A 10,960-nucleotide genomic window follows, 5' to 3' on the forward strand; every position below is an offset into this window, starting at 1 on the left:
GATGTTTTTGCAACAGAATCCTCATTTCAGGGTATTCAGTTTCAATTTGCCTAGAAATCTAGAACTGTTGTATAAAAACTGTGTGTGCGCAAGATAATTTTCATTGCTCAAATATGATTTTTTTTATCGCATTTTATTATTATGTAATATTGATAATGTCTTATTGTGCATGAATATGCATGTAAATGAACAATAGCTTTCATGTAGGCTTCACAGATTTGGATGTCTTCCATAGATCTTGGAACATATCACACCACGTATGCAAGAAAGAGAGGGAAAAGAACATGATTCTTTACTCTCCAAAGAATCACATTTCTTTTACCTGTACTTACTCTTTGCAGAGTATATCGTGATATCTTGTGATATTTACTTTGTGCCAGCATTTTCAAGTTACGATATTTGAATAACAGATATGGAGGGAACGTTTATAAGAAACATATTATTTACTCTCCAAAAATATTTTGTTTACTCATCGATAATCTTTGTAGTAAAACGTGTGTCAGTATTTTTACATAACCATTGATTCTTGTGATAATTGAATGTGGAGAGAAATTACTCACCAAAATGTAATATTTTTTACTTATACAAATATTGAAACGAATATTCCTCTATCTTGTGATATTTGTTATGTGCCACTGCTTTCCTCATATGAAATCAGGTACATGCAGAGAAAGTACAAAAATATATGGGCCGTCTTTATAGGAAAATGCTTACATGTTTCAATGTATTTGTAATTTTCTTTTCATTTTTTAAAAATGTGAAACTGTGATATTCAGTAGTGGTCTCAGTAGCACATACTGAGGATAATTTTTTTTAGTGTTTTTCTAGTTTATATTTGATATGTGATATTGGTAAAGTTACCATAATGCAGTACAAGAAACATTGATGATACATGTAACTACCAGTAAACTTTTATTGTATCACAATTAAATATACATTGTATTTATGCAGATGTACGTTTTGAGTTTTAATAATTATGTAGTCATTTTCAGTTTTTAACACAATATGTTATTAACTGATTCTTGTGCACTTTTAGAGCATTTTTGTTCATAAGAATGTTTTGAAAATACAATATATGATGCTCATTTAATAATGTCAATCAATAAAGATATATATTGATTTTAAGAATCATTTCATGTTTGGAAAAGTACCATTTTGTATTCATTTCTTAAATCAATAAATATATTGAGTTCTTTTTTAACCAGGTGATTCTTATTATTTAATTTTTGTAGCCAGAGATACTTTTCTTCTCTTAACTCTTTAAGAACTTTTTTGTACACATGACCAAAATATTAATGATGACGATAAAATTCCACAGGTATACTAAGAAGTGTATTCTAATAGCTGAAACATGGTTGGTGTATGTAGTCCTGTCTTCATAGAACAGAACTGTGGCTAACTTTTTCACATGTGCGTAGCACTTGAAGTGGAGAATGTTAGCTGAGGGAGATGTTTGGTTGAGCCTTGGGCTTAGCTGGAGAGATGTTCCTACAACTTAACATTTTGGCAGTGGGACATCGGGGGGAGTGTTTTGTAGGGATACCATCCCTCTTCGAGCACAGCACCTGTGGCAAATATATAGAATTTGGCACCTGCTTCAACATATTCAGCATGTTTCCCACCCTACCTAGTTTGTGGCAAATATCATATAACACCTAGTTTACACTCAATTTTAATAACAGGCATCAGGAATCCATAGCAGAATTTATACCATCTGTGTCTTAATTATGCATGCTTCTCTACAACAAAACTCCTGTCTCATTAACTGTGTTAAAGATAGCTTGAGTCAATTGACTCATGGCAAAAGGTTTGAAGTTAATGTTTGACTTACAGCTCCAGACAAACTTCAAGAAATTGAGACCTTGCCTTCCTCACAATCTTTACAAGGTATGAAGAGGCTTGTGGCCTTCAAATGTCCCTTCAATGTTGCCAATTCATGTAAGGAAACCCACATGGACATGTGGTGGCCACACACTTCTTGTAGCCTCATCAAAAATACTGTAGAGAGGACAATAAAGCCTGACTTTCTCTAAGTTGGTTCCTCTAGTCTAATGTGTGCAACAGGTAGAAACAGAAGAAAAGGTTTTGTAGGCTGCTTCTCAGTGGCAACAATAAGGGCCATGCAAAACTGTGTGCAGATTGGGGCAGTAACAGTGCCAGGAAAAAAAAAATTGGTTTTGAGGCAGGAATATTTTCCGAGAGTAGTCGCATTTAGTATGCACATAAATACAACACAAAGTTTCATATTTGAGTTAAAAGAACATGTATTTGTCTAGTTTTCACAATTGCTAGGGGGACTGGTCAACTGAAGGAGTGTTCACTCTCATCTGATGGAATCATTCATTTATCACTGGTTCCAATTTGTTTATCAAGTGCCAACTGTTTCTGACCTTTAAAATATTTAATCCAGTTCTAACAATGTACACAATATTTTGAATAATGATTTACGTAACCAGTGGTGCAATAGATTTCATTGTAGTAAATATAGTTGAAGCCCCATTTTTTTTTTTTTTTGCATAAGTACAAAAAATTACATAGTATTCATCAGAGTGTAGATAATATGTTGCTATTATTATTATTATTCTAGTCAGTATGGCATCTGATTGCCACATGAGACACCTGGGTTCGATTCCTGGGATGGATGATCTAAAGTTGGAATCTTTCTGGCCTTATCCCCACACAAAGTGGCTCTGAGACTCACTAGGCCTCAAATCAATGGGTACTTGGGGGTAAAGATGGTTGGAGCATGGTGCTGAACACATCACATACAAAAATGTCTGAGATCGAGAATGTGTGGGACCACATCCCCTAAATGTGCCTTCATGGCAAGGTGCTACATACACAGGGAACTTTACCTTACCGCATTATTATTATTTTACATATTATTATTTGATTTTACTTGTGTATTACTACTGTACATTGTAAATTTTTGTTGAATTTATGATGTACAAATCCAGAGCACTGGACACTGTAGGGAAAAGTTTTGAAATCCCTTATTCAGTTTGGAAAATGATGGGGGAGGGGAGGTTGGGAAGGGTGCGAAACCTATATCACTGCCACTCTCTGCTATTGTGTATTAAAGTTAGCAGTGGCTGCACATATCAATGACAAGTAGATATGGTACAGGTTAGCCAATTTTTGCTAAACTGCTTTCTGTATTGTTTGCCAGTAGAAAATGATATTATTGAAGAAATCTATCTTATGTTGCTCGAACTATTTTCTTTCATTAGGCTATAACAATATCATTGTTTTCATAATACTTCATCATATCATTTTGGGGGTGAAATCTTGTGACCTGGGCTACAACCTACCCAGCACATTTCCCGACTCGATCCCATCCTGACCCAAAAAATTCTGTCCCGCACACCCATAGTTATTTTTCTCCTTTTTATGTTAGGCCGAGTCTGCTGCCACGCACGTGTCAGCATGAGCGTCCGGAAGGGGGGGCAAGTGGGCCGTGGCCCCCCTGGAAAATGAAAGTCAACCAAAAATTATGTATTTCACACATATAATTTCATCTTAGCCACAATAATGTGTGTTAATTATTGCATGAACACCATAGATTCAATTTAAGCAATGTTTTTTTTAGGGAGCAACACTATTTTTTTTGGAGAAAATGTGCCTTGTTTGCCCCCCTGGAAAAAATACCTTCCTTGCCCCTCCCTGGAAAAAATCCTGCGGACATTCATGCGTGTCAGCAGTAAGAATAAGCGATATTATTTTTAATGCTAACAGAACCTAACCTAACTACGAGAGCATTTAGGTTTATTATTAGAACAATGCAAAAAAAACATCGGGAATTTTAAAAATGACCATTCGATATTTCCGCACACCCCTAGAAAGAACTAGCATCCAGTAAAAAGGCCGCTAGTGAGGGGGGGATCGTGCTTGCTCTTGTGGCGGCGCCTCTGGTCAGAAGGCGAAGGCTGGGAAGTCGGTTGAGGCCGAGCGTGAGACAAACGAACACCTAGCAAGACTGCCTCAAAATCCCTCCCCTGCTTGTGATTGCGGAGAAAACAAACAAAAGCCAGTTCATTTCTTCTTCCATTGCCCATTAAGGGGCAAACAACATGCTCTTTTTAACAGATCACACAGAGCCAAGGTACAGTCATGTTCAAAAAATCTGTCGCATGGATTTTTTCTAAGTCCAACGTCTTACGAAATTATGTTGGTAGCTCTGAAACAAGGAAGTGTTGTGAAATATACGATCCTCCAATCAGAGTGAAGTTCGATTCTGAGGAGCAGGAGGCGTGACTCACGGTCTTGTCAACAGGAACTTCAACCAATGCAGCATTTCCAAATATGAGATAACGTCCCCATTGGTTAAATATTGTTTCAATAATGCGAATCGGCAGAAAGATTGCGCAAAAGTTTACTTTGTCGTTTTAATTGCCTTTAATCGTTTCAAATTAGTATTAAATTGTCCCAATTATAGTTCACGAGCTTAATATAATGTATTCATGTATGTGTTTGACAATCATATATCACTCATTAGAACAATTTTCACATTGTTTTCACTACGTGAGATGACATTCCATTTACATTTACGATAAAATAGCGGTTTGGGTGTAATAACAGTTTTCATTAATTAATTTAGAGATGCATTTTTATTTGTTGAGTTAATGATTAGGTTAATTCGTTATTTCTCGCGAAAAGAGGGAACCACAGCTGAAAGAAAATACACAACTTGTATTATTGAGGTCAAGAGTTCGTTTTAACATCACTTTTTGCACACATAGGCTAATCACGACTCGGGATACATTTAAATTGGAATCTGAAACATTATGCGACCTGACTGGAACTCGGAAAAGGACACACTGATTACAAGACGTCGATACATTGCCACTTGGTCTGGCGAACGCCAATAATAATGAGGGGTTGTGGGAGTGGGAGAGGGGTGACGGAAAGTAGAAAATAAATAGTATTTTTGGGGGTATTTAATGTTATATTTATACACATACAAACCTAGGAAAATATTTATTTTGATACATGTGTGGGGGGGAGGGTGGGGAAGGGGGAAAAGAGAGGGACAGAAAGATATTGGGAGAGATGGGACGAAGAGGTGATTGTGGAAAATGTTTTATTTTACGTTCAGTAATAAAAACAATCAAATTATCTTATAAATACCATATTTAATGTAAATTTGTTTTAAAAATGGGGGCGGGGAGCTGTTTGTTTTACGTTCAGTGCAGGATAACAAGTGGAGACACATAGTGGTTCGTATCTCACTTTAAACTGTAGGTTTAGCCTATCTGTGTATAACGTGGATTTAGAATTCAGTAGAAAATAACGTCGATCTAGTATTTTGGATTTTAGATGCGTCGAGACCACTAAAATTTCCAATTCTTATAATAAGAAAACTGTCCTCATATTACCATTTTGAAAGAGAGAGAGAGTTAATTGTATAATCTTTCGTTGTTAGTTTCAAAGAAGACTAATTCAAATAGTAACAATGGGAACGAATAAAGCTTACGAAAAGTTTTTGCCACCGTGCGGATTTGAACCTACGACCATTAGAGTGACAACCCAGTGCGATAACCACTACCCCACGAGTTCGTTCCTTCTTACGGCATGATTATGAATTAAGACCAATTCGTTCAATATGCATTAGAAATATAATCCCCACCCGCCTCTTTATAAACAACACACCCAAACGCTCCTTTTCAGAATATGTTTTTGAATTTCTCATCATTTTACTAGGATTTGCATAAAAATGATCCATGTGTCATATTCGACGAAATGTCATGTACAGCGAAAGTTATACATTTTTATTTTAGGGAAAATTATCAAGAAACAGAACAAATAAATACTATTGACATCCTTTTGTGAATAGTATTTATATTACATTATTTTTTGTTCACCATGCATAGTTGTATTCTTGTAAAAAGCATGAAAAACAATATATTCTCTACATTTCGCAAAGCAAATAATATACGAATTTTCGTAATAAGTAAAATGCAATAAATAATTTTTCGGTTTAATAAGAAATAAAAATCGCAGAGTTAACCGAACGGTGAATCGAACACAGAATTTTACAACCCATAAAATGCCTTGTAGCCTTTGCAATGAAGTGATGTAGATTCAAGTAATAACATTTCATGCAAAATCGTACGTTATAAGATTGTTCAATTATATTAAATCAATGTGTCCATAAGTTATTATACTGTCAGCCATTTGGCACATCTCGTTACAAAACCTCAGCACATTATCATTCACTAGTTAATCGAATTGAATATTGATTCACTTCACAGTTCAATGTGCAACAATAGTTTTGACTCATATCACGTGAGATGTAAACTCAATTCAATTCTATCATTGTATGTAACTTGTATGTTGAGCTCATGTAGAAATATCAATTATGAGCTCTAAGCTAAATTTGATGCTACAATCGCTTGATCAACTCTTGCGTCTCGCTGCCAGACATTCTACGTTCCTGGTTGCTCCAGGTCGCTTCTGCATTTCATTATCATTGTTTTTACGAGGGGCGATCAGGTTGCTCTGACCCTAACATAGAAAGAGCGGCAATAGGGTTTCAATTTTATTTTTATTTTTCAACATGCTCCCCTGCAACTCCAATGCACTTCTCCCATCGGTGCTCCAACGCGTGGATACCTTGCAAAAAAAAATCTTCTGACTGGTCCTCCAACCATGAGTCCACAGCCCTTATCACCTCAGAATCATCAGAAATTTTTTGCCCACGAATGTCATTCTTCAAATGTTTGAACAAATGGAAATCACTGGGGGCCAAATCTGGGGAATAGGGTGGGTGGGGCAGCAATTCGAACGATGCATCTGCGATAGCGGCCCTCGCAATGCGTGAGGCGTGGACAGGTGCATTGTCCTGGTGAAGGAGCACACCACGGGTCAACATCCCACGCCTCTTTTTCTTGATGGAATCACGTAATTTCTTGATTAAGGCACTGTAGTATGTGCCAGTGATGGTTTGGCCTCTTTGTAGATAGTCCACAAGAAGGACACCCTTGCAGCCCCAGAAAATTGAGGCCATCACCTTCTTGGCTGACGTTTGCACCTTGAACTTCTTCGTTGGTGGAGAATGTGGGTGTTTCCACTCCATGCTTTGTGATTTTGTTTCTGGGTCGAAGTGATGGACCCATGTTTCATCCATAGTTACAAATCGGGCAAGGAAATCGTCTATATCAGCACGAAACTTGTCAAGAAGTTCTTGACTGATGAGCACTCGGGTGCGCTTCTGATCTGGGGTGAGGTTTCGAGGGACCCATCTTGCAGCAATTTTTTTCATTTGCAATTCCTGGGTAATTATATTTTGCACAGTGCCATATGACAGGCCACACATATCAGCAACATGACGGATAGTGACTCGACGATCCTTCAGCACGATATCGTGGACTTTGTTAATGTTTTCGGTCGTCATGACAGTTTTTGGTGCTCCACCTGCATGTTCATCCTCACACGACTCTCTCCCACAATTAAATTCACGACACCATCTCTTCACCATATTGTATGAAGGAGCATTGTCCCCTAATGTATCCACCAAGTCCTCATGAATTTTGGATACCGTCCACTTCTTCTTCACAAAATATTTAATCACAGCTCTCACCTCAGTTTTCTCCATTCTGGCACATTGACACAACTTCACTCAGTTAAACCCCTGTAAAAAGAAAACTGTACGTTACTTAGACTTGCAATTCAGATTGAAAGCATATAAAGGATCACTAAACAATAACAAAATAAAAAAATCAATCGTGACGTCATTCCTTCTATGTTAGGGTCGGAGCAACCTGATCGCCCCTCGTACCTCTGTTTCATTCTCATCATCGTTATAAACCTACGTAATTTCTACTGTTTACAGTAGACAGAATCTACTGTTATCAATTGTAGTACTCTACTGTGTCTCTCGGAAATCTACTCAAAATCAATGATTTTCTACTGAACACTTTCAGTAGGCCTAATGTGTAATTACAGTTGAGGAACTACAAGTGAAATATTCTCTTCAGTACTACATGTAATATTGCATGTAGTGTGTTTGAATTTCAATTTGAATTCAAAATTTTGGGTGCGTCAGCACTTAGGCTATTTTGCACCTATCACTTTATACGGGTTCCAGCCCCTTACCAGAACTAAAATAACATAACTGTAACGTCGTGTTGTAATTAAAATATTCTGAATTCGGTTAAAAGCTGAGGCTGTAAAGAGGCACTCAGCACCCACAAGGACCAAACACAGGACAACACAGAAAATTATACTGGCCATGGGGCCAGTCGCCAGAACTGATGAACCTTGTTCATCTGCAAACTGAAGTCCAGGGTGTACTACGTGGAAGCAATAATTGGGTGTACATACTTCGTGGAAGGTCATCCCTTACACCCTTGTAGTGTGTTTAGCTCAGCATGTTAGCTGTAAATATAACTTTTTATTCCTCCTCACTAACAATTTGTTTTTATATCTATTTAAAATTTAAACCAACCTCACTTCCATGTAGTACACCCTGAACTGCATTTTGCAGACTAACGAGGCTCTGGTGACTGGACCTACTGTTAGTATAATCCTTGTAGGACTGCGTGTGTGTTGTCCTTGTTTGTGCTGACTGTCTGTCGCTTTACAGGCTCAGCTTTTACCCAGGTAAGGATATTTTAGTTTTCAGACACGCTTTTATTTTTGTCATGATAAGGGGCTGGACCTCGTATAGCGTGACGGGTGTAAAATACCCTAAGTTTTCAGGCACACAAATTGTAATTCAAATTTAAAAAATCTTAACATAGATGTTTCAAAACACCTATTGATCTACTGAAACCAGTACAGTAGAGAATCTGCAAGTGAAATTAATTTATTCAGTATAGTGTATAATATGTTAAGTTTAATATTTTAGCTGCAAATATTAATTTCATACCCCCTTATTATTCTTTTGTATTTATATCTTTTTGAAAATCTGAACACGGTAGATGTTTCAAAACACCTATTTATCTACTGAAAACAGTAGACAAAAGTTTCATTGGAGTAAGTAGAAAAGAGTCATGAAATAATACCCAAAGAAGTCAACCATTATGAATTAATGTTACATACTTTTTTTTATTTCACTTTCCAAAACCTAGGAGCTCAAAATAATACATGGCATGCGATTTACTAGACAGTCTGCTTTTCTGTGATTGATTCGTCGTGCCCAGTCGGGGATAACTTCCGTTCAAGGTAAAAGGGGAAGGGGAAGAAATCCACCACAGTACCATGACGTATGAAGTAACATCTTCACAGGCATCCAATGCAACTGATAAGGGTTCACCTGACCTTGGAAGTGTGGGAAACACGTTTCACGCTGGTTTCCAGAATGCTGTGGCTAAATCTGGAACTAACGGGGGAATAAGAAATAGTTTCTAACATTTAACAATGACATTTCGCATTTACAAAATATGAGATATGTAGACTTTGATTTATTTATTATAGTAGACGGTAGAGAATTACTTACCACGAAAGTCAAGTTCTAAATTGCAGACATCAAAATCTACTCCAGGTTGTAAAATACATTTGTGATAGACGGCAGATAGGTTAATAATGTTTACAAGATTGCTAATGACTCTTAAGACAAACGTTCAACGAAGGTTATTGAGTGAGAAAATGGGAAATTGTTAAAAATAGCGGCCTAGTTGAGTGAAGATCGAAGGTTCGAATCTCTTATAGAACCAGCTATTTTTTTACACTAATTTTTGGTGCGTAATATATTTAATGTATTGTCGACATTTATAAGAAACAAAATATGAAAACTCTCCTCCTCTGTAACGGTGCGGTCTAACACTCTGTGCTTTGGACTCCGACTGCAGCGGGACGGCATGGATTCGAGTCGTCCTAGGTTCTCGGCCTGTTATCTGTATAGGACCAGTGGCAACTCACCATCGTATGGAAATTCGGGAGCTACGAGTGACTGGTGTAACCTGGTTTCAGATATCTTCTATAACGGCTGAGGGTTCGACATGCTGACCAACGTCACCTCGTTGCCAGTTGAAGATAACTCTAGGTAGGATTGTGGAAGGGAGACTGACAGTCGGGAGATAGCCCATGGCCCTTCGAGGTTTTAAAATATGAAAACTATTTCTTCCGTAAATCTAATTTCTCGTCATTGTCACGTGAGATTTCTTTTCAGTATGACTTCTGCAATACTAATTAGTTCCTAAGTAGGATAATGAGATGGACAGAGAGATATTAAATTATGAGTTCACTGTTTAAAAAATTAGCATTAACACATTTCTATATTAACATACCTCTTTACAAATTCCTGAGCACGTCACTACAAATGAACCAATCTAGTGCACACTAGAGCCTTGGCTTATCGATATGGGGTATCCTACAATTACAGTCAAACCTCAACCTCAACTCTCGAAGCTGTAGCCTCTATATGTAAAACGATTGCGTTGTAAATATAGTAGATTTTGCTTAAATGTTTTGTAACATTCATACCACCTTTATTTCATTTGCTACAAAGGAGCGTTTGCGTGTGTTGTTTATAAAGAAGCGGGTGGGGATTATATTTCTAATGCATATTGAACGAATTGGTCTTAATTCATAATCATGCCGTAAGAAGGAACGAACTCGTGGGGTAGTGGTTATCGCACTGGGTTGTCACTCTAATGGTCGTAGGTTCAAATCCGCACGGTGGCAAAAACTTTTCGTAAGCTTTATTCGTTCCCATTGTTACTATTTGAATTAGTCTTCTTTGAAACTAACAACGAAAGATTATACAATTAACTCTCTCTCTTTCAAAATGGTAATATGAGGACAGTTTTCTTATTATAAGAATTGGAAATTTTAGTGGTCTCGACGCATCTAAAATCCAAAATACTAGATCGACGTTATTTTCTACTGAATTCTAAATCCACGTTATACACAGATAGGCTAAACCTACAGTTTAAAGTGAGATACGAACCACTATGTGTCTCCACTTGTTATCCTGCACTGAACGTAAAACAAACAGCTCCCCGCCCCCATTTTTAAA

Source organism: Lepisma saccharinum, chromosome 6, assembly GCF_977018435.1.
Source record: "Lepisma saccharinum chromosome 6, izLepSacc3.1, whole genome shotgun sequence".
NCBI classification, from domain to species: domain Eukaryota; kingdom Metazoa; phylum Arthropoda; class Insecta; order Zygentoma; family Lepismatidae; genus Lepisma; species Lepisma saccharinum.